The sequence below is a fragment of the Anser cygnoides genome, unplaced genomic scaffold, assembly GCF_040182565.1.
Source record: "Anser cygnoides isolate HZ-2024a breed goose unplaced genomic scaffold, Taihu_goose_T2T_genome scaffold_72_1, whole genome shotgun sequence".
Classification (NCBI taxonomy): domain Eukaryota; kingdom Metazoa; phylum Chordata; class Aves; order Anseriformes; family Anatidae; genus Anser; species Anser cygnoides.
This window is the reverse complement of record NW_027103086.1, coordinates 48,080-70,984: the sequence shown is the minus strand read 5'-3', so window position 1 is coordinate 70,984 and position 22,905 is coordinate 48,080. Positions and strand designations below refer to the sequence as shown.

Sequence of the window (22,905 nt, the reverse complement as noted above, 5' to 3'; positions counted from 1 at the left end):
CCAGAGAGTGCACTGGCACCTCTGGGGATGCACTTCAGTGACTACAGAGAGTACACTGACACCACTGGGGATACAGTGCAGTGAGTCCAGAGAGTGCACTGGCACCACTGGTGATGCAGTACAGGGAGTCCAGAGAGTGTACTGGCACCACTGGGGATGCACTGCAGTGAGTCCAGAGAGTGCACTGGCACCACTGGGGATGCAGTACAGTGAGTCCAGAGATTGCACTGGCACTACTGGGGATGCAGTGCAGTGAGTCCAGAGAGTGCACTGGCACCACTGGGGATGCAGTGCAGTGAGTCCAGAGAGTGCACTGGCACCACTGGGGATGCAGTGCATTGAGTCCAGAGAGTGCACTGGCACCACTGGGGATGCACTGCAGTGAGTCGAGAGAGTGCACTGTCACCACTGGTGATGCAGTACAGTGAGTCCAGAGAGTGCACTGGCACCACTGGGGATGCAGTGCAGTGAGTCCAGAGAGTGCACTAGCACCACTGGGGATGCAGTGCAGTGAATCCTGTTAGTACACTGGCACCACTGGGGATGCACTGCAGTGAGTCCAGAGAGTGTACTGGCACCACTGGAGATGCAGTACAGTGAGTCAAGTGAATGCACTGGAACCACTGGGGATGCAGTGCAGTGAGTCCAGAGAGTGCACTGGCACCACTGGGGAAGCAGTGCAGTAAGTCCATAGAGTGCACTGGCACCACCGATGATGAAGTACAGTGAGTTCAGTGAGTGCACTGGCACCACTGGGGATGCAGTGCAGTGAGTCCAGAGAGTACACTGGCACCACTGGTGATGCAGTGCAGTGAGTCCAGAGAGTGCACTGGCACCACTGGGGATGCAGTGCAGTGAGTCCAGAGAGTGCAGTGGCACCACCGGGGATGCAGTGCAGTGAGTCCAGAGAGTGCACTGGCACCACTGGGGATGCAGTGCAGTGAGTCCAGAGAGTGCACTGGCACCACTGGGGATGCAGTGCAGTGAGTCCAGAGAGTGCACTGGCACCACTGGGGATGCAGTGCAGTTAGTCCAGAGAGTTCACTGGCACCACTGGGGATGCAGTGCAGTGAGTGCAGAGAGTGCACTGGCACCACTGGGGATGCAGTGCAGTGAGTCCAGAGAGTGCACTGGCACCACTGGGGATGCACTGCAGTGAGTGCAGAGAGTGCACTGGCACCACTGGGGATGCAGTACAGTGAGTCCACAGAGTGCACTGGCACCACAGGGGATGCAGTACAGTGAGTCCAGAGAGTGCACTGGCACCACTGGGGATGCAGTGCAGTGAGTCCAGAGATTGCACTGGCACCACTGGGGATGCAGTGCAGTGAGTCCAGAGACTTCACTGGCACCACTGGGAATGCAGTGCAGTGAGTCCAGAGAGTGCACTGGCACCAATGGGGATGCCCTGCAGTGAGTCCAGAGAGTGCACTGGCACCACTGGTGATGCAGTGCAGTGAGTCCAGAGAGTGCACTGGCACCACTGGGGATTTGTCCAGTGAGTCCAGTGAGTGCACTGGCACCACTGGGGATGCAGTACAGTGAGTCCAGAGAGTGCACTGGCACCACTGGGGATGCACTGCAGTGAGTCCAGAGAGTGCACTGGCACCACTGGGGATGCACTGCAGTGAGTCCAGAGATTGCACTGGCACCACTGGGGATACAGTGCAGTGAGTCCAGAGAGTGCACTGGCACCACTGGGGATGCAGTGCAGTGAGTCCAGAGAGTGCACTGGCACCACTGGGGATGCAGTGCAGTGAGTCCAGAGAGTGCACTGGCACCTCTGGGGATGCACTTCAGTGACTACAGAGAGTGAACTGACACCACTGGGTATACAGTGCAGTGAGTCCAGAGAGTGCACTGGCACCACTGGGGATGCAGTGCAGTGAGTCCAGAGAGTGCTCTGGCACCACTGGGGATGCAGTGCAGTGAGTCCAGAGAGTAAACTGGCACCACTGGGGATGCAGTGCAGTGACTCCAGAGAGTGCACTGGCACCACTGGGGATGCAGTGCATTGAGTCCAGAGAGTGCACTGGCACCATTTGTTATGCAGTCCAGTGAGTCCAGTGAATGCACTGGCACCACTGGGGATGCTGTGCAGTGAGTGCAGAGAGTGCACTGGCACCACCTGTGATGCAGTACAGTGTGTCCAGTGAGTGCACTGGCACCACTGGGGATGCAGTGCTGTGACTCCGGAGAGCGCACTGGCACCACTGGGGATGCAGTGCAGTCAGTCCAGTGAGTACACTGGCACCACTGGGGATGCACTGCAGTGAGTCCAGAGAGTGCACTGGCACCACTGGGGATGCCCTGCAGTGAGTCCAGAGAGTGCACTGGCACCACTGGGGATGCAGTGCAGTGAGTCCAGAGAGTGCACTGGCACCACTGAGAATGCAGTGCAGTGAGTCCAGAGAGTGCACTGGCACCACTGGTGATGCAGTCCAGTGAGTCCAGTGAGTGCACTGGCACCACTGGGGATGCCCTGCAGTGTGTCCAGAGAGTGCACTGGCACCACTGGGGATGCCCTGCAGTGAGTCCAGAGAGTGCACTGGCACCACTGGGGATGCAGTGCAGTGAGTCCAGAGAGTGCACTGGCAGCACTGGGGTTGCAGTGCAGTGAGTCCAGAGAGTGCACTGGCACCACAGGTGATGCACTCCAGTGAGTCCAGAGAGTGCACTTGCACCACTGGGGATGCAGTGCAGTGACTCCAGAGAGTGCACTGGCTCCACTGGGGATGCCCTGCAGTGAGTCCAGAGAGTGCACTGGCACCACTGTGGATGCGGTGCAGTGAGTCCAGAGAGTGCACTGGCACCACTGGGGATGCACTGCAGTGAGTCCAGACAGTGCACTGGCACCACTGAGAATGCACTTCATAGAGTCCAGAGAGTAAACTGGCACCACTGGGGATGCAGTGCAGTGAGTCCAGAGAGTTCACTGGCACCACTGGGGATGCAGTGCAGTGGGTCCAGAGAGTGCACTGGCACCACTGGAGCTTCAGTGCAGTGAGTCCAGAGAGTGCACTGGCACCACTGGGGATGCAGTGCAGTGAGTCCAGAGAGTGCACTGGAACCACTGGGGATGCACTGCAGTGAGTCCAGAGAGTGCTTTGGCACCACTGGGGATGCACTGCAGTTACTCCAGAGACTGCACTGGCACCACTGGGGATGCAGTGCAGTGACTCCAGAGAGTGCACTGGCACCACTGGGGATGCACTGCAGTGAGTACAGAGAGTGCAGTGGCACCACTGGGGATGCCCTGCAGTGAGTCCAGAGAGTGCACTGTCACCACTGGGGATGCAGTACAGTGAGTCCAGAGAGTGCACTGGCACCACTGGGGATGCAGTGCAGTGAGTCCAGAGAGTGCACTGGCACCACTGGGGATGCAGTGCAGTGAGTCCAGAGATTGCACTGGCACCACTGGGGATGCAGTGCAGTGAGTCTAGAGACTTCACTGGCACCACTGGGAATGCAGTGCAGTGAGTCCAGAGAGTGCACTGGCACCAATGGGGATGCCCTGCAGTGAGTCCAGAGAGTGCACTGGCACCACTGGGGATGCACTGCAGTGAGTCCAGAGAGTGCACTGGCACCACTGGGGATGCAGTGCAGTGAGTCCAGAGAGTGCACTGGCACCACTGGGGATGCAGTACAGTGAGTCCAGAGAGTGCACTGGCACCACTGGGGATGCACTGCAGTGAGTCCAGAGAGTGCACTGGCACCTCTGGGGATGCACTGCAGTGAGTCCAGAGATTGCACTGGCACCACTGGGGATACAGTGCAGTGAGTCCAGAGAGTGCACTGGCACCACTGGGGATGCAGTGCAGTGAGTCCAGAGAGTACACTAGCACCACTGGGGATGCAGTGCAGTGAGTCCAGTGAATGCACTGGCACCACTGGGGATGCAGTGCATTGAGTCCAGAGAGTGCACAGGCACCACTGGTGATGCAGTCCAGTGAGTCCAGTGAATGCACTGGCACCACTGGGGATGCTGTGCAGTGAGTGCAGAGAGTGCACTGGCACCACCTGTGATGCAGTACAGTGTGTCCAGTGAGTGCACTGGCACCACTGGGGATGCAGTGCTGTGACTCCGGAGAGCGCACTGGCACCACTGGGGATGCAGTGCAGTCAGTCCAGTGAGTACACTGGCACCACTGGGGATGCAGTGCAGTGAGTCCAGAGAGTGCACTGGCACCACTGGGGATGCCCTGCAGTGAGTCCAGAGAGTGCACTGGCACCACTGGGGATGTGTCCAGTGAGTCCAGAGAGTGCACTGGCACCACTGGGGATGCCCTGCAGTGAGTCCAGAGAGTGCACTGGCACCACTGGGGATGCAGTGCAGTGAGTCCAGAGAGTGCACTGGCACCACTGGGGATGCAGTGTAGTGAGTCCAGAGAGTGCACTGGCACCACTGGGGATGCAGTTCAGTGAGTCCAGAGAGTGCACTGGCACCCCTTGGGATGCACTGCAGTGAGACCAGAGAGTGCACTGGCACCACTGAGAATGCACTTCAGTGAGTCCAGAGAGTGCACTGGCACCACTGGTGATGCACTGCAGTGAGTCCAGAGAGTGCACTAGCACCACTGGGGATGCAGTGCAGTGAATCCAGCGAGTGCACTGGTACCACTGGGGATGCAGTGCAGTGAGTCCAGAGAGTGCACTGGCACCACTGGGGATGCACTGCAGTGAGCCCAGAGAGTGCACTGGCACCACTGGAGGTGCAGTACATTGAGTCCAGTGAATGCACTGGCAGCACTGGGGTTGCAGTGCAGTGAGTCCAGAGAGTGCACTGGCACCACTGGTGATGCAGTTTAGTGAGTCCAGAGAGTGCACTGGCACCACTGGTGATGCAGTGCAGTGAGTCCAGAGAGTGCACTGGCACCACTGGTGATGCAGTGCAGTGAGTCCAGAGAGTGCACTGGCACCACTGTGGATGCAGTGCAGTGAGTCCAGTGAGTGTACTGGCACCACTGGGGATGCAGTGCAGTGAGTCCAGAGAGTGCACTGGCACCACTGAGAATGCACTTCAGTGAGTCCAGAGAGTGCACTGGCACCACTGGGGATGCACTGCAGTGAGTCCAGAGAGTGCACTGGCACCACTGAGAATGCACTTCAGTGAGTCCAGAGAGTGCACTGGCACCACTGGGGATGCACTGCAGTGAGTCCAGAGAGTGCACTGGCACCTCTGGGGATGCACTGCAGTGAGTCCAGAGATTGCACTGGCACCACTGGGGATACAGTGCAGTGAGTCCAGAGAGTGCACTGGCACCACTGGGGATGCAGTGCAGTGAGTCCAGAGAGTACACTAGCACCACTGGGGATGCAGTGCAGTGAGTCCAGTGAATGCACTGGCACCACTGGGGATGCAGTGCATTGAGTCCAGAGAGTGCACAGGCACCACTGGTGATGCAGTCCAGTGAGTCCAGTGAATGCACTGGCACCACTGGGGATGCTGTGCAGTGAGTGCAGAGAGTGCACTGGCACCACCTGTGATGCAGTACAGTGTGTCCAGTGAGTGCACTGGCACCACTGGGGATGCAGTGCTGTGACTCCGGAGAGCGCACTGGCACCACTGGGGATGCAGTGCAGTCAGTCCAGTGAGTACACTGGCACCACTGGGGATGCAGTGCAGTGAGTCCAGAGAGTGCACTGGCACCACTGGGGATGCCCTGCAGTGAGTCCAGAGAGTGCACTGGCACCACTGGGGATGTGTCCAGTGAGTCCAGAGAGTGCACTGGCACCACTGGGGATGCCCTGCAGTGAGTCCAGAGAGTGCACTGGCACCACTGGGGATGCAGTGCAGTGAGTCCAGAGAGTGCACTGGCACCACTGGGGATGCAGTGTAGTGAGTCCAGAGAGTGCACTGGCACCACTGGGGATGCAGTTCAGTGAGTCCAGAGAGTGCACTGGCACCCCTTGGGATGCACTGCAGTGAGACCAGAGAGTGCACTGGCACCACTGAGAATGCACTTCAGTGAGTCCAGAGAGTGCACTGGCACCACTGGTGATGCACTGCAGTGAGTCCAGAGAGTGCACTAGCACCACTGGGGATGCAGTGCAGTGAATCCAGCGAGTGCACTGGTACCACTGGGGATGCAGTGCAGTGAGTCCAGAGAGTGCACTGGCACCACTGGGGATGCACTGCAGTGAGCCCAGAGAGTGCACTGGCACCACTGGAGGTGCCGTACATTGAGTCCAGTGAATGCACTGGCAGCACTGGGGTTGCAGTGCAGTGAGTCCAGAGAGTGCACTGGCACCACTGGTGATGCAGTTTAGTGAGTCCAGAGAGTGCACTGGCACCACTGGTGATGCAGTGCAGTGAGTCCAGAGAGTGCACTGGCACCACTGGTGATGCAGTGCAGTGAGTCCAGAGAGTGCACTGGCACCACTGTGGATGCAGTGCAGTGAGTCCAGTGAGTGTACTGGCACCACTGGGGATGCAGTGCAGTGAGTCCAGAGAGTGCACTGGCACCACTGAGAATGCACTTCAGTGAGTCCAGAGAGTGCACTGGCACCACTGGGGATGCACTGCAGTGAGTCCAGAGAGTGCACTGGCACCACTGGGGATGCAGTGCAGTGAGTCCAGAGAGTGCACTGGCACCACTGGGGATGCAGTGCAGTGAGTCCAGAGAGTGCACTGGCACCACTGGGGATGCGGTGCCGGGAGTCCAGAGAGTGCTTTGGCACCACTGGGGATGCACTGCAGTTACTCCAGAGACTGCACTGGCACCACTGGGGATGCAGTGCAGTGAGTGCAGAGAGTGCACTGGCACCACTGGGGATGCACTGCAGTGAGTACAGACAGTGCACTGGCACCACTGGGGATGCCCTGCAGTGAGTCCAGAGAGTGCACTGTCACCACTGGGGATGCAGTACAGTGAGTCCAGAGAGTGCACTGGCACCACTGGGGATGCAGTGCAGTGAGTCCAGAGAGTGCACTGGCACCACTGGGGATGCAGTGCAGTGAATCCAGTGAGTGCACTGGCAAAACTGGGGATGCAGTGCAGTGAGTCCAGAGAGTGCACTGGCACCACTGGGGATGCACTGCAGTGAGCCCAGAGAGTGCACTGGCACCACTGGAGATGCAGTCCAGTGAGTCCAGTGAATGCACTGGCAGCACTGGGGATGCAGTTCAGTGAGTCCAGAGAGTGCACTGGCACCACTGGTGATGCAGTATAGTGAGTCCAGAGAGTGCACTGGCACCACTGGGGATGCAGTGCAGTGAGTCCAGAGAGTGCTCTGGCACCTCTGGGGATGCAGTGCAGTGAGTCCAGAGAGTACACTGGCACCACTGGGGATGCAGTGCAGTGAGTCCAGAGAGTGCACTGGCACCACTGGTTATGCAGTGCATTGAGTCCAGAGAGTGCACTGGCACCATTGGTTATGCAGTCCAGTGAGTCCAGTGAATGCACTGGCACCACTGGGGATGCTGTGCAGTGAGTGCAGAGAGTGCACTGGCACCACCTGTGATGCAGTACAGTGTGTCCAGTGAGTGCAATGGCACCACTGGGGATGCAGTGCTGTGACTCCGGAGAGCGCACTGGCACCACTGGGGATGCAGTGCAGTCAGTCCAGTGAGTACACTGGCACCACTGGGGATGCAGTGCAGTGAGTCCAGAGAGTGCACTGGCACCACTGGGGATGCCCTGCAGTGAGTCCAGAGAGTGCACTGGCTCCACTGGGGATGTGTCCAGTGAGTCCAGTGAGTGCACTGGCACCACTGGGGATGCAGTGCAGTCAGTCCAGTGAGTGCACTAGCACCACTGGGGGTGCAGTACAGTGAGTCCAGAGAGTGCACTGGCACCACTGGGGATGCACTGCAGTGAGTCCAGAGAGTGCACTGGCACCACTGGGGATGCCCTGCAGTGAGTCCAGAGAGTGCACTGGCACCACTGGGGATGCAGTGCAGTGAGTCCAGAGAGTGCACTGGCACCACTGAGAATGCAGTGCAGTGAGTCCAGAGAGTGCACTGGCACCACTGGTGATGCAGTACAGTGAGTCCAGTGAGTGCACTGGCACCACTGGGGATGCCCTGCAGTGGGTCCAGAGAGTGCACTGGCACCACTGTGGATGCGGTGCAGTGAGTCCAGAGAGTGCACTGGCACCACTGGGGATGCAGTGCAGTGAGTCCAGACAGTGCACTGGCACCACTGAGAATGCACTTCATAGAGTCCAGAGAGTGCACTGGCACCACTGGGGATGCACTGCAGTGAGTCCAGAGAGTGCACTGGCACCACTGGGGATGCACTGCAGTGAGTCCAGAGAGTGCACTGGCACCACTGGGGCTTCAGTGCAGTGAGTCCAGAGAGTGCACTGGCACCACTGGGGATGCAGTGCAGTGAGTCCAGAGAGTGCACTGGCACCACTGGGGATGTGGTGCCGGGAGTCCAGAGAGTGCTTTGGCACCACTGGGGATGCACTGCAGTTACTCCAGAGACTGCACTGGCACCACTGGGGATGCAGTGCAGTGAGTCCAGAGAGTGCACTGGCACCACTGGGGATGCACTGCAGTGAGTACAGAGAGTGCAGTGGCACCACTGGGGATGCCCTGCAGTGAGTCCAGAGAGTGCACTGTCACCACTGGGGATGCAGTACAGTGAGTCCAGAGAGTGCACTGGCACCAATGGTGATGCAGTGCAGTGAGTCCAGAGAGTGCACTGGCACCACTGGGGATGCAGTGCAGTGAGTCCAGAGAGTGCACTGGCACCACTGGGGATGCAGTGCAGTGAGTCCAGAGACTTCACTGGCACCACTGGGAATGCAGTGCAGTGAGTCCAGAGAGTGCACTGGCACCAATGGGGATGCCCTGCAGTGAGTCCAGAGAGTGCACTGGCACCACTGGGGATGCACTGCAGTGAGTCCAGAGAGTGCACTGGCACCACTGGGGATGTGTCCAGTGAGTCCAGTGAGTGCACTGGCACCACTGGGGATGCAGTGCAGAGAGTGCAGAGAGTGCAATGGCACCAATGGGGATGCACTTCAGTGAGTCCAGAGAGTGCACTGGCACCACTGGGGATGCAGTGCAGTAAGTCCAGAGAGTGCACTGGCACCACTGGGGATGCAGTGCTGTGACTCCAGAGAGCGCACTGGCACCACTGGGGATGCAGTGCAGTGAGTGCAGAGAGTGCACTGGCACCACTGGGGATGCAGTGCAGTGAGTCCAGAGAGTGCACTGGCACCACTGGGGATGCACTGCAGTGAGTCCAGAGAGTGCACTGGCACCACTGGGGATGCAGTGCAGTGAGTCCAGAGAGTGCACTGGCACCACTTGTGATGCAGTGCAGTGAGTCCAGAGAGTGCACTTGCACCACTGGGGATGCAGTGCAGTGAGTCCAGAGAGTGCACTGGCACCACTGGGGATGCACTGCAGTGAGTCCAGAGAGTGCAGTGGCACCACTGGGGATGCAGTGCAGTGAGTCCACAGAGTGCACTGGCACCACTGGGAATGCTCTGCAGTGAGTCCAGAGATTGCACTGGCACCACTGGGGATGCAGTGCAGTGAGTGCAGAGAGTGCACTGGCACCACTGGGGATGCACTTCAGTGAGTTCAGAGAGTGCACTGGCACCACTGGGGATGGGTTTCAAGCCAACTGCATTAACCGCTCATGCTTCTTTCTTATGAGACGTTAGTAAACCAATTACTTAGCGTTGTCAAACTAAATCACAGGTAAAAATCCTGTACATCTCATGTGGCCAACCACTCCCAACTAGGATTCCAAGAACCAGGAGGTTCGGTGAAAATAGGGCTAGTGGTATTAGAGGGGTGATTATTAGGGTAAGCCCTAAGCTGTCTTTAATGGAGAAGTATGGGTGGAATGGGATTTTGTCGCAGTCTGATACGATTCCTAGTGGGTTATTTGAGCCTGATTCGTGTAGGAAGGTTAGGTGGACTAGGGTGATTCCTGCAATTAGGAAGGGCAGTAGGAAGTGGATGGCGAAGAATCGGGTTAAGGTTGGATTGTCTACTGAGAATCCTCCTCAGGCTCATTCTACTAGAGTTTGCCCAATGTACGGGATGGCTGAGAATAGGTTGGTGATTACGGTGGCCCCTCAGAATGACATTTGTCCTCATGGTAGGACATACCCTACGAAGGCAGTTGCTATTAGGGTGAGTAGGAGGATTACTCCTGTGTTTCAGGTTTCTTTGTATAGGTAGGAGCCGTAGTAGAGGCCTCGTCCGATGTGTAAGTAGATGCAGATAAATTAGAGCGAAGCACCGTTGGCGTGGAGGTTGCGGATGAGCCATCCGTACTGGACGTCTCGGCATGTGTGAGCTACTGAGGAGAAGGCGAGTGAAGTGTCTGCGGTGTAGTGTATGGCTAGTAGCAGGCCTGTTAGGATTTGTGTGGCTAAGCAGATGGCTAGAAGGGAGCCGAAGTTTCATCAGGCAGAGATGTTGGAGGGGGCGGGTAGGTCGATTAGGGAGTTGTTGATTATTTTTAGTAGGGGATGGGATTTGCGGATGTTAGGGGCCATTAGTGAGTCTGTGTGTTATTAGGATTATTACCAGGATGGAGAGGGCGAAGGATCCTAGGTAGGCCTTAATTAGCCCTGTGTGTATTGAGGTTGCGGCTTTGCTTGCGGCTACTTGTAGTTCAGCAAGGCCCTCTGGCCCTATTTTTTTGAGTCAGGAGAGGTCGATCAAGTGTAGGGCAATGTTTTGTCCCTTTTCTAGTAGGTTTTTGGAGAAGAATCGGTGTACTAGGGGGTTGAAGTACCCTAATGCAGAGGAGAAGTTTATGAGGGGGTTTGGTTTGGGGTGAGTGAGGGTGTGTGTTATGTTCGATAGTTCTAGGGCTAGGATGATTCCTAGGATTGTTATGAGGATGGCAGCGGTTTTGGTGATAAGGGGTATGGTTATTGGGGGGGTTTTGGTTGGTGTGATGAAAGAGGTAATGATTATTCCTGCTGTAATGCTGCCTAGGGCGAGTCGGGTTAGGGGGGGCGGTGATTAGTGGGTTGTTTTCGTTTATTGATACTATTGGGGGGATTCGGGTTTGTCCAGCTTGGACTAGGATGGTTATGCGGATGCTGTAGGTTGCGGTGAATGCTGTGGCTATAAGGGTTAGGAGTAGGGCTCAAGTATTTAGGTATGATGTGTTTAAGCTTTCGATGATGAGGTCTTTTGAGTAGAATCCGGCTAGGAATGGGGTTCCTATCAGCGCCAGGTTTCCGATGGTTAGGCAGGAAGTAGTGACTGGGAGTATTTTCTGTAGGCCTCCTATCTTTCGGATATCTTGTTCTCCGTTTAGGTTGTGGATGATAGACCCTGAGCATAGGAATAGTATGGCTTTAAAGAAGGCATGGGTTGAGATGTGTAGGAAGGCTAGTTGTGGGAGGTTTAGTCCGATAGTGACTATTATTAGTCCTAGTTGGCTGGATGCTGAGAAAGCAATGATTTTTTTGATGTCATTTTGGGTTAGGGCGCATGTGGCAGCGAATAGGGTTGATAGAGCACCTAGGCATAGGCAGGCAGTTAGGGCTGTCTGGTTGGTGGCTAGCAGGGGGTGCATGCGGATGAGCAGGAAGATTCCGGCTACTACTATGGTACTGGAGTGCAGTAGGGCTGATACTGGGGTGGGGCCTTCTATTGCTGCGGGCAGTCATGGGTGCAGTCCAAATTGGGCGGATTTTCCTGCGGCTGCGAGGATTAATCCTATGAGGGGGAGGATTGGGGTTTGGTGGGGGTGTACGGCTTGTTGGATCTCTCAGGTGTTGAATGTTGAAGCTAGTCATGCTATGCTCAGGATCAGTCCGATGTCTCCGATTCGGTTGTAGATTACGGCTTGTAGGGCGGCGGTGTTGGCATCTGCTCGGCCTTGTCATCAGCTGATGAGAAGGAAGGACATGATTCCTACTCCTTCCCAGCCTACGAATAGGAGGAATATGTTGTTTGCGGTTGTTAGGAGGAGTATGGCGACTAGGAATGTCAGTAGGTAGGTGAAAAATTTTGTTACGTATGGCTCTGAGGCCATGTATCATATGGCGAATTGTAGGATTGATCATGTTACAAATAGGGCGATTGGAAGAAATGTTATTGAGTATTGGTCTATTTTTAGGCTCAGGGGGATTTTAAAGTTTATAATGAATTTTCACTCCCAGTGGCAGGTGACAGATTCTACTCCCGAGTAGATGAATGCGGTTGTAGGGGCTAGGCTAATTAGGAATGCGGTTTTAACAGCGCGGGTGGTGGCTTGTGGGGTGTTTTTAAAGTTTTTAAATAGAAATGGCAGGATGATTGGGGTTAGGAGGATTGTCAGCGTGAGTAGTGTGAGGGAGTTGATTAGTAGTGTGGGGTTCACTACTTTTACTTGGATTTGCACCAAGATGGGTGGTTCCTAAGACCAGTGGATTGCTGTTATCCTTTAAAAGTAAGGGGGCTGAGGTTTTAGGCTCAGATGTAAGAGTTAGCAGCTCTTGTTGGTTAAACCCTCCCCTCGGCAGGTAAGAAGGTTTGAACTTCTATTCTTAGAATCACAGTCTAATGTTTGGTTTAAACTATACTTGCATGAGGGGATTCCGGAGATCAGTTCGGGTTTGAGGATTAGGAGGAATATTGGGATAATGTGGAGTGTTATGAGCAGGTGTTCTCGCGTGGTTGAGTTTTGCATAGATGTGATGTGGGAGGGGATTGAGCCTCGTTGGGTCATTAGTAGTATGAATAAGGTGTAGGAGGCGGTTAGTAGGGTTGCGATTCCTGTTAGGATGATCGTGAAGGCAGATCAGTTGAATAAGGTGATTATAATGGTTAGCTCTGCTATGAGGTTTGTTGTTGGGGGTAAGGCTATGTTTGTTAGATTGGCCAGCAATCATCAGGTAGCTATGAGTGGTAGGAGAGGTTGTAGGCCTCGTGTGAGTAGTAGAATTCGGCTGTGCGTACGTTCATAGTTTGTGTTGGCTAGGCAGAATAGTATGGAGGAAGTTAGTCCATGGGAAATTATTAGGATCATTGCCCCTGAGAATGATCAGTGGGTTTGGATTATTCCTGCGGCGATAACTAGGCCTATGTGGCTAACGGATGAATAAGCGATTAGTGATTTTAGGTCTGTCTGTCGTAGGCAGATTGAGCTAGTCATTAGGGCGCCTCATAGGGCCAGGGTTAGGAAGGGGTAGTGCAGGAGGTTGGACAGTGGGCCCATAAATAGAGTGACTCGTATAATTCCGTATCCTCCTAGCTTTAGTAGTAGGGCGGCGAGGAGTATTGAGCCTGCGATGGGTGCTTCTACGTGGGCTTTTGGCAGTCAGATGTGTAGGCCGTATAGTGGGGCTTTTACTATGAATGCTACGAGCAGTGCTAGACCTGATAGTATTCCTGTCCATGAGGTGGATAGGGTTGGGTGGGTTAGTTGTAGGGTTGGCAGGTGCAGGGTGCCAATTTTCACGTATAGGTGTATGATTGTGATTAGCAGGGGTAGAGAGCTTACTAGCGTGTAGAATAGCAGGTAGATGCCAGCGCTTAGGCGTTCTGGTTGGTTCCCCCATCGGGTGATTAAGATTAGGGTGGGAATGAGGGTTGCTTCAAATGAGATGTAAAATAGTGCTAGTTCTGTGGTGGAAAAGGCTAGTAGGATGAATGGCTGGACTGCGACTAAGGTTGAGATAAAGATTCGTTTGCGTTGTAGGGGTTCTTGTTGCAGGTGGTTTTGGCTTGCTATGATTATGAGTGGGAGTAGTCAGCAGGATAGTACTAGGAGGGGGGATGAGATTTGGTCAATTCCTGTTCAGTTGGATAAAAATTTGTAGGGGTAGTAGGTTGGGATTAATCACTGTAGGCTTAGGGCAGCGATTAGGAGGCTGTATAAGGTGGTGTTAGTCCACAGAAATTTTGGTGGAGACAGCAGGGCTGTTGGAAGAAGTATGATTGTGGGTAGGATGATTTTTAGCATTGCAGGAGGTTTAGGTTGTGTAGATGGTCGGAGCCATGTGTGCGGGTGGAGGCTACTAGGATGGCCAGGCCTGTGCCCGCCTCACACGCTGAGAAGGTTAGCATGAGAATTGGTACCATGGTGAATGAGGAGACTTGGTTTTCGATGGATCATATTGATAGGCCTACGAATATCGATAATATTATGCTTTCAAGGCATAGTAGGGCGGATACTAGGTGGGTTCGGTGGAAGGCTAGTCCTAGTCCGCTGAAAATGAAGGCTGAGTAGAAGCTTAAATGTAGGGGCGACATAAGAAAGTTACAGGGTTGGCTGTAATCTGCTGGGTCGAAACCAGCTATCTTTTTGGTTAGACTAACTTTCTGTTATTCTGCTCATTCTAGGCCCCCTTGAATTCACTCGTAGGCCAGTCCGAGTGTTAGGAGAAGGAGGATCACTACAGTTCAGGTGAGGGTCATTAGGGGGGATTGGAGTTGGACGGCTCATGGCAGGGGGAGTAGGAGGGCGATTTCTAGGTCGAATAGGACGAACAGGATGGCTACTGAGGAAGAATCGGACTGAGAATGGTAATCGAGCAGATCCAAGTGGGTCGAACCCACATTCGTACGGTGAGAGTTTCTCTGAGTCGGGGTTTATTTGGGCGAGTCAGAAGTTTAATGCGGTTAGGGCGGCGCTTAGGATTGATGATAGGGCGAATATGAACATGAGTGCGTTCATTGCTCTCCTCTGGGTTTATACCAGATTCTAGAGATTGGAAGTCAATTGTAATTAATATACTAGAAGAGCAAGATCCTCATCAGTAGATGGTTATGTAGAGGAATAGTCAGATGACGTCTACGAAGTGTCAGTATCAGGCTGCTGCCTCGAATCCGAAGTGGTGGTCTGATGTAAAGTGGAACTTGATCAGTCGGAAGAGGCAGACGGTCAGGAAGGAGGATCCGATGATTACGTGGAGTCCGTGGAATCCAGTGGCAACGAAGAAGGTAGATCCGTAGACGCTATCGGCGATTGAGAATGGGGCTTCGTGGTATTCTATTGCTTGTAGGGCTGTGAAGTAGAATCCCAGGAGGATCGTTAGGGTTAGGGCGTGGATGGCGTGTTTTCGGTTTCCTTCTGTGATGCTGTGATGGGCTCACGTTACGGTAACGCCTGAGGCTAGTAGGATGGCTGTGTTTAGTAGGGGGACTTCTATCGGGTTGAGTGGTTTAATTCCTGTTGGGGGTCATTGGCCTCCTAGTTCTGGGGTTGGGGCCAGGCTCGAGTGGAAGAACGCTCAGAAGAACCCTAAGAAGAAGAATGCTTCGGATGTGATGAAAAGGATTATGCCGTATCGTAGGCCTTTTTGGACTGTGGGAGTGTGATGGCCTTGGAAGGTGCTTTCTCGTACAATGTCTCGTCATCATTGGAGTATTACTAGGAGTATTGAGATGAGGCCTAGGGTTAGTAGTATGGATGAGTTGTAGTGGAATCACATGATTAATCCTGAGGTTGTGAGTAGGGCGGCGGCTGCCCCGAAGATTGGTCAAGGGCTTGGGTCAACTATGTGGTATGAGTGTGCTTGGTGTGCCATTAGATGTTTTCTTGTAAGTATAGGCTTAGAAGGAGCACGAAGACGTAGGCCTGGATTATGGCTACTGCTACTTCTAGGATGGTTAGGAGTAGTAGGATGATTATTGTTAGGATGGATACTGCAGGAAGGGTGGGTATTAATGCAATGGAGGCTGTAGAGATGAGTTGGATGAGTAAGTGTCCTGCTGTAAGGTTGGCTGTAAGGCGGACTCCGAGGGCTAGGGGGCGGATTAGTAGGCTGGTTGTTTCGATCAGGATTAGTGCGGGGATTAGGGGTGTAGGGGTACCTTCGGGTAATAGGTGGGCTAAAGAGGCTGATGGTTGGTTTCGTAGGCCTGTTAGTAGTGTGGCGAGCCATAGTGGGAAGGCTAGGGCTATGTTCATAGATAGTTGGGTGGTTGGGGTGAATGTATATGGAAGGAGGCCTAGAAGGTTGATTGTAAGAAGTATGATTATTAGGGATGTAAATATTATGGCTCATTTGTGGCCATTTTTGTTGAGTGGGACTATTAGTTGTTTTGTGATTAGGTGAAGGAGTCATGTTTGGATAGTAGAAAGGCGGTTGTTGATTCATCGGTTGTTTGGGGACGGGAATAGTAGGGCTGGGAAGAGTAGGGATAGTAGGATTAAGGGGATGCCGAATAGATTGGGGCTGGAAAATTGGTCAAAGAAGCTTAGGTTCATGGTCAGGATCATGGTGTGGGTTTGGTAGTGAGGGAGGTCTTATTTGATGGGGGGTTGGTTGTGGTGAAGGCTAGTAGTTTTGGTTGGATGAGGAGTGCTAGGGTTAATCAGGTTATAATTATGATTGAAAATCATGGTGCGGGGTTAAGCTGTGGCATATCATTAAGGAGGGGGAAGTCCCTCTTTGGCTAGCTTAAAAGGCTAGTGCTGTTGCATAGCTTCTTAATGATTAGGATGATGATAGAAGGGACGATCAGGCCTCGAAATGTGGGAGTGGGGTTGATTCTACTACAATGGGTATGTAGCTGTGATTAGCCCCGCAAATTTCTGAGCATTGTCCGTAAAAAATCCCAGGCCGGGTGGTAATGAATGAAGTTTGGTTTAGTCGGCCTGGGATTGCGTCTGTTTTAACTCCGAGCGTTGGGACTGCTCAGGAGTGGAGTACGTCTCCTGCAGTAATGATTACGCGGATGGGGGATTCTATTGGGATAACTACGCGGTGGTCAACTTCTAGCAGTCGGAAGTGGCCGTTGGGTAAGTCTGGGGTGGGCACTATGTAGGAGTCGAATGATAGGTCTTTGAAGTCTGTGTATTCGTAGCTTCAGTATCATTGGTGGCCGATGGCTTTTAGGGTGAGGTCTGGTTCATCGATTTCGTCCATTATGTAGAGGATTTGTAGGGATGGGAGGGCGAGGAGTACCAGGACGATAGCAGGTAGGATTGTCCAGATCAGCTCTACTTCTTGGGCGCCTACAGCATTGGACGAGAGTTTTTCTGTTAGTATGTGGGCTAAAAGGTAGAGAACTAGGCTGCAGATAGCTAGGGCAACGATTAGGGCGTGGTCGTGGAATTCAACGAGTTCTTCTATGATGGGTGATGAGGCGTCTTGGAATCCTAGTTGGGAGTGGTTGGCCACATGAGATGTACAGGATTTTTACCTGTGATTTAGTCTTGACAAGGCTATGTAATTGGTTTACTAACGTCTCATAAGAAAGAAGCATGAGCGGTTAATGCAGTTGGCTTGAAACCAGCATGTGAGGGTTCGATTCCTTCCTTTCTTGTACTTGGACGAAGGCCGGTTCCTCGAAAGTATGGTATGGGGGAGGGCAGCCGTGGATTCATTCAACGTTTGTGGTAGTTAGTTCTGGTTGTAGGACTTTTCGTTTGGCCGAAAAGGCTTCTCAGATGATGAATATTAGTATGATTACGGCTACTATTGAGATTAGGGAGCCGATGGAGGAAATGGTGTTTCATAGTGTGTAGGCGTCGGGATAGTCCGAGTATCGTCGGGGTATTCCTGCTAGGCCTAGGAAGTGCTGGGGGAAGAACGTTAGGTTTACTCCTGTAAATATTACCCCGAAGTGGGCTTTTGCTCATGTTTGGTGTAGGGTAAACCCAGTGAGTAGTGGGAATCAGTGAGTAAATCCTGCTAGAATGGCAAAGACGGCGCCTATGGATAGGACGTAGTGGAAGTGGGCAACTACGTAGTACGTGTCGTGCAGGGCGATGTCTAGGGAAGAGTTTGCAAGAACGATTCCTGTTAATCCTCCGATGGTAAATAGGAAGATAAATCCTAGAGCTCATAGTATTGGGGGGTCTCATTTGATTGTTCCTCCGTGCAGGGTGGCTAGTCAGCTAAATACTTTGATTCCGGTAGGGATGGCAATGATTATAGTGGCTGATGTAAAGTAGGCTCGGGTATCAACGTCTATTCCTACTGTAAACATGTGGTGAGCTCAGACGATGAATCCTAGGAAGCCGATGGATAGTATGGCTCAGACTATTCCCATGTAGCCGAAGGGCTCCTTTTTGCCTGAGTAGTACGTGACTACGTGTGAGATGATTCCGAACCCCGGTAGGATCAGAATATAGACTTCTGGGTGTCCGAAGAATCAGAATAGGTGTTGGTACAGGATTGGGTCTCCTCCTCCAGCGGGGTCGAAGAATGTGGTGTTTAGGTTTCGATCAGTTAGTAATATTGTAATACCGGCGGCGAGTACGGGGAGTGATAGAAGGAGTAGGATGGCGGTAATTAGTACGGATCAGACAAATAGTGGGGTTTGGTATTGTGAGAGTGCGGGGGGTTTTATGTTGATGGCTGTGGTGATAAAGTTGATGGCCCCAAGGATGGAGGAGATACCGGCTAAGTGGAGTGAGAAGATAGCCAGGTCTACTGAAGCTCCGGCGCGGGCAAGGTTACCTGCTAGGGGAGGGTAGACAGTTCAGCCTGTGCCGGCGCCAGCTTCTACAGTGGATGAGGCTAGTAGTAGGAGGAATGATGGGGGGAGGAGTCAAAAGCTTATGTTGTTTATTCGCGGGAATGCTATGTCGGGGGCACCGATTATGAGGGGGACTAATCAGTTGCCGAATCCTCCGATCATGATGGGTATGACTATAAAGAAGATTATTACAAAGGCATGAGCGGTAACGATTACATTGTAAATTTGGTCGTCGCCTAGGAGAGTCCCTGGTTGTCCTAGTTCTGCGCGGATTAATAGGCTGAGTGCGGTGCCGACTATTCCTGCTCATGCCCCGAAGATGAGGTACAGGGTGCCAATATCCTTATGGTTAGTGGAAAATAGTCATCGGTTGATGAAGGTGACGGGTAAGATGGCTGAGTGTTGAAGCGTTAGGCTGTAGTCCTTTTTACAGAGGTTTAATTCCTCTTCTTATCGGCTCTGTAGTGAAATTCATGTTGAGTTGCAAGCTCATCGATGCGCACTAGGGTGCGTCAGGGTCTTTGTAGGCAGAAGCCAATTGGTTTAGGCATTTAGCTGTTAACTAGAGTTTTGTGGGATCGAAGCCCATCTGTCTAGGGAGGCTTTAGCTTAATTAAAGCGTCTGACTTGCATTCAGAAGATACAGGTTAATATTCTGTAAGTCTTAATGTGCAGAAACTAAGAGGGTTTAACTCTTATTTAAGGCTTTGAAGGCCTTCGGTTTGGGGTGTTATCCTAAGTTTCTAGACAATGGCATGTATTATTGGGGACAGGGGAAGTAAGAGGATTGATAGTGAGGCAAGGACCGCAGTAGGTGTGCTTGGGGCTTTGCTAGTGTATCATTGTTTTATGTGGTTAGAGGAGTTGGGGGGAAGGGTAATTGTTGAGTGGTATGCGAGGCGTAGGTAGAAGAAGAGGCTGAGCAGTGATAGCATGGCAATTGCCATGGCTGCTAGTGTTATTTCCTGTTTAGTTAGTTCTTGGATGATAAGTCACTTTGGTATAAAGCCTGTTAATGGGGGGAGGCCTGCTAGGGATAAAAGTACTAGTATTAGGGTGGCGTTTAGCACTGGGGTTTTTGTTCATGAGGTTGTGATCATGGATAGGTTAAGGGCTTTGATTTTGTTAAGGGCTAGGAATACGGCTGATGTTATGATTGTGTATAGGTAGAAGGTAAGTAAGGCCAATTTGGGGCTGTAAACTAGGATGATGGCGATTCAGCCTAAGTGGGAGATGGACGAGAAGGCTAGGATTTTGCGTGTTTGTGTTTGGTTCAGTCCTATTCAGCCTCCTAGTGCTGTTGAGGCTAGGGCCATGGCGGTGAGTAGAGCTGGGTCGAGGGATTTGGATGTTAGTAGGAGCAGGGTTAGTGGGGGGAATTTTATGAGGGTCGAGAGTAGCAGGGCTGTTATTAGTGGCGATCCTTGTAGTACTTCTGGGAATCAGAAGTGAAATGGCACTAGGCCCAGTTTAATAGCGATTGCTGCTGTCAGTAGTAGACAGGAGGTTGGGTGGTTTATTTGTGTGATGTCTCATTGGCCGGTGACTCAGGCATTGGTTATGCTAGAGAATAGGACCAGGGCGGAAGCAGCTGCTTGGGTAAGGAAGTCTCTGGACTCACTGAAGTGCATCCCCAGTGGTGCCAGTGCACTCTCTGCACTCACTGCACTGCATCCCCAGTGGTGCCAGTGCACTCTCTGGACTCACTGCAGTGCATCCCCAGTGGTGCCAGTGCACTCTCTGGACTCACTGCACTGCATCCCCAGTGGTGCCAGTGCACTCCCTGGACTCACTGCACTGCATCCCCAGTGGTTCCAGTGCATTCACTGGACTCACAGTACTGCATCTCCAGTGGTGCCAGTGCACTCTCTGGGCTCACTGCAGTGCATCCCCAGTGGTGCCAGTGCACTCTCTGGACTCACTGCACTGCATCCCCAGCGGTGCCAGTGCACTCACTGGATTCACTGCACTGCATCCCCAGTGGTGCCAGTGCACTCTCTGGAGTCACTGCGCTGCATCCCCAGTGGTGCCAGTGCACTCTCTGGACACACTGAAGTGCATTCTCAGTCGTGCCAGTGCACTCTCTGGACTCACTGCACTGCATCCCCAGTGGTGCCAGTGCACTCTCTGGACTCACTGCACTGCATCCCCAGTGGTGCCAGTGCACTCTCTGGACTCACTGCACTGCATCCCCAGTGGTGCCAGTGCAATCCCTGGACTCACTGTAGTGCATCCCCAGTGGTGCCAGTGCACTCTCTGGACTCACTGCAGGGCATCCCCAGTGGTGCCAGTGCACTCACTGGACTGACTGCACTGCATCCCCAGTGGAGCCAGTGCGCTCTCCGGAGTCAGAGCACTGCATCCCCAGTGGTGCCAGTGCACTCACTGGACTCACTGTACTGCATCACAGGTGGTGCCAGTGCACTCTCTGGACTCACTGCACTGCATCCCCAGTGGTGCCAGTGCACTCTCTGGACTCACAGCACTGCATCCCCAGTGGTGCCAGAGCACTCTCTGGACTAACTGCACTATATCCCCAGTGGTGCCAGAGCACTCTCTGGACTCACTGCACTGCATCCCCAGTGGTGCCAGTGCACTCTATGGACTCACTGTACTGCATCCCCAGTGGAGCCCGTGCAGTCTCTGGACTCACTGAAGTGCATCCCCAGTGGTGCCAGTGCACTCTCTGGACTCACTGCACTGCATCCCCAGTGGTGCTAGTGCACTCTGTGGACTCACTGCAGTGCATCCCCAGTGGTGCCAGTGCACTCTCTGGACTCACTGAAGGGCATTCTCAGTGGTGCCAGTGCACTCTCTGCACTCACTGCAGTGCATCCCCAGTGGTGCCAGTACACTCACTGGACTGACTGCACTACATCCCCAGTGGTGCCAGTGCACTCTCTGGACTCACTGCACTGCATCCCCATTGGTGCCAGTGCATTCTCTGGACTCACCGCACTGCACCCTGAGTGGTGCCAGTGCACTCTCTGGACTCACTGCACCGCATCCCCAGTGGTGCCAGTGCACTCTCTGGACTCACTGCACTGCATCCCCAGTGGTGCCAGTGCACTCTCTGGACTCACTGCACTGCATCCCCAGTGGTGCCAGTGCACTCTCTGGACTCACTGTACTGCATCCCCAGTGGTTCCAGAGCACTCTCTGGACTCACTGCAGTGCATCCCCAGTGGTGCCAGTGCACTCTCTGGACTCACTGTACTGCATCCCCAGTGTTGCCAGTGCACTCTCTGGAGTAACTGCAGTGCATCCCCAGTGGTGCCAAAGCACTCTCTGGACTCCCGGCACCGCATTCCCAGTGGTGCCAGTGCACTCTCTGGGCTCACTGCAGTGCATCCCCAGGGTTCCAGTGCACTCTCTTGACTCACTGCACTGCATCCCCAGTGGTGCCAGTGCACTCACTGGATTCACTGCACTGCATCCCCAGTGGTGCCAGTGCACTCTCTGGACTCACGGCACTGCATCCCCAGTGGTGCCAGTGCACTCTCTGGACTCACTGCAGGGCATCCCCAGTAGTGCCAGTGCACTCTCTGCACTCACTTCACTGCATCCCCAGTGTTGCCAGTGCACTCTCTGGAGTAACTGCAGTGCATCCCCAGTGGTGCCAAAGCACTCTCTGGACTCCCGGCAGCGCATCCCCAGTGGTGCCAGTGCACTCTCTGGACTCACTGCACTGCATCCCCAGTGGTGCCAGTGCACTCTCTGGACTCACTGCAGGGCATCCCCAGTGGTGCCAGTGCACTCTCTTGACTCACTGCAGTGCATCCCCAGTGGTGCCAGTGCACTCTCTGGACTCACTGCACTGCATCCCCAGTGCTGCCAGTGCACTCACTGCACTCACTGCAGTGCATTCCCTCTGGTGCCAGTGCACTCTCTGGACTCACTGCACTGCATCCCCAGTGGTGCCAGTGCACTCTCTGGACTCACTGCAGTGCATCCCCAGTGGTGCCAGTGCACTCTCTGGACTCACTGAAGTGCATCCCCCGTGGTGCCAGTGCACTCTCTGGACTCACTGCACTGCATTCCCAGTGGTGCCAGTGCACACTCTGGAGTCACTGCACTGCATCCCCAGTGGTGCCAGTGCACTCTCTGGACTCACTGCAGTGCATCCCCAGTGTTGCCAGTGCACTCTCTGGACTCACTGCAGTGCATTCCCTCTGGTGCCAGTGCACTCTCTGGACTCACTGCACTGCATCCCCAGTGGTGCCAGAGCACTCTCTGGACTCACTGCACTGCATCCCCAGTGGTGCCAGTGCACTCTCTGGACTCACTGCAGTGCATCCCCAGTGGTGCCAGTGCACTCTCTGGCCTCACTGTACTGCATCCCCAGTGGAGCCCGTGCAGTCTCTGGACTCACTGAAGTGCATCCCCAGTGGTGCCAGTGCACTCTCTGGACTCACTGCACTGCATCCCCAGTGGTGCTAGTGCACTCTGTGGACTCACTGCAGTGCATCCCCAGTGGTGCCAGTGCACTCTCTGGACTCACTGAAGGGAATTCTCAGTGGTGCCAGTGCATTCACTGGACTCACTGCAGTGCATCT

At 53.7% G+C, this 22,905-nt stretch overlaps 1 long non-coding RNA gene across 1 annotated transcript in view; it reads right to left on the bottom strand.

The window, feature by feature from the left end:
* Positions 1 to 19,956, bottom strand: part of LOC136789579 (uncharacterized) — a 70,918-nt gene extending 50,962 nt beyond the window's left edge. Inside the window, exon 1 of the long non-coding RNA XR_010828271.1 lies at positions 16,521 to 19,956. This is a non-coding gene — a long non-coding RNA (uncharacterized lncRNA). The remainder of the gene's footprint in view (positions 1 to 16,520) is intronic.
* Positions 19,957 to 22,905: the final 2,949 nt, after the last annotated feature.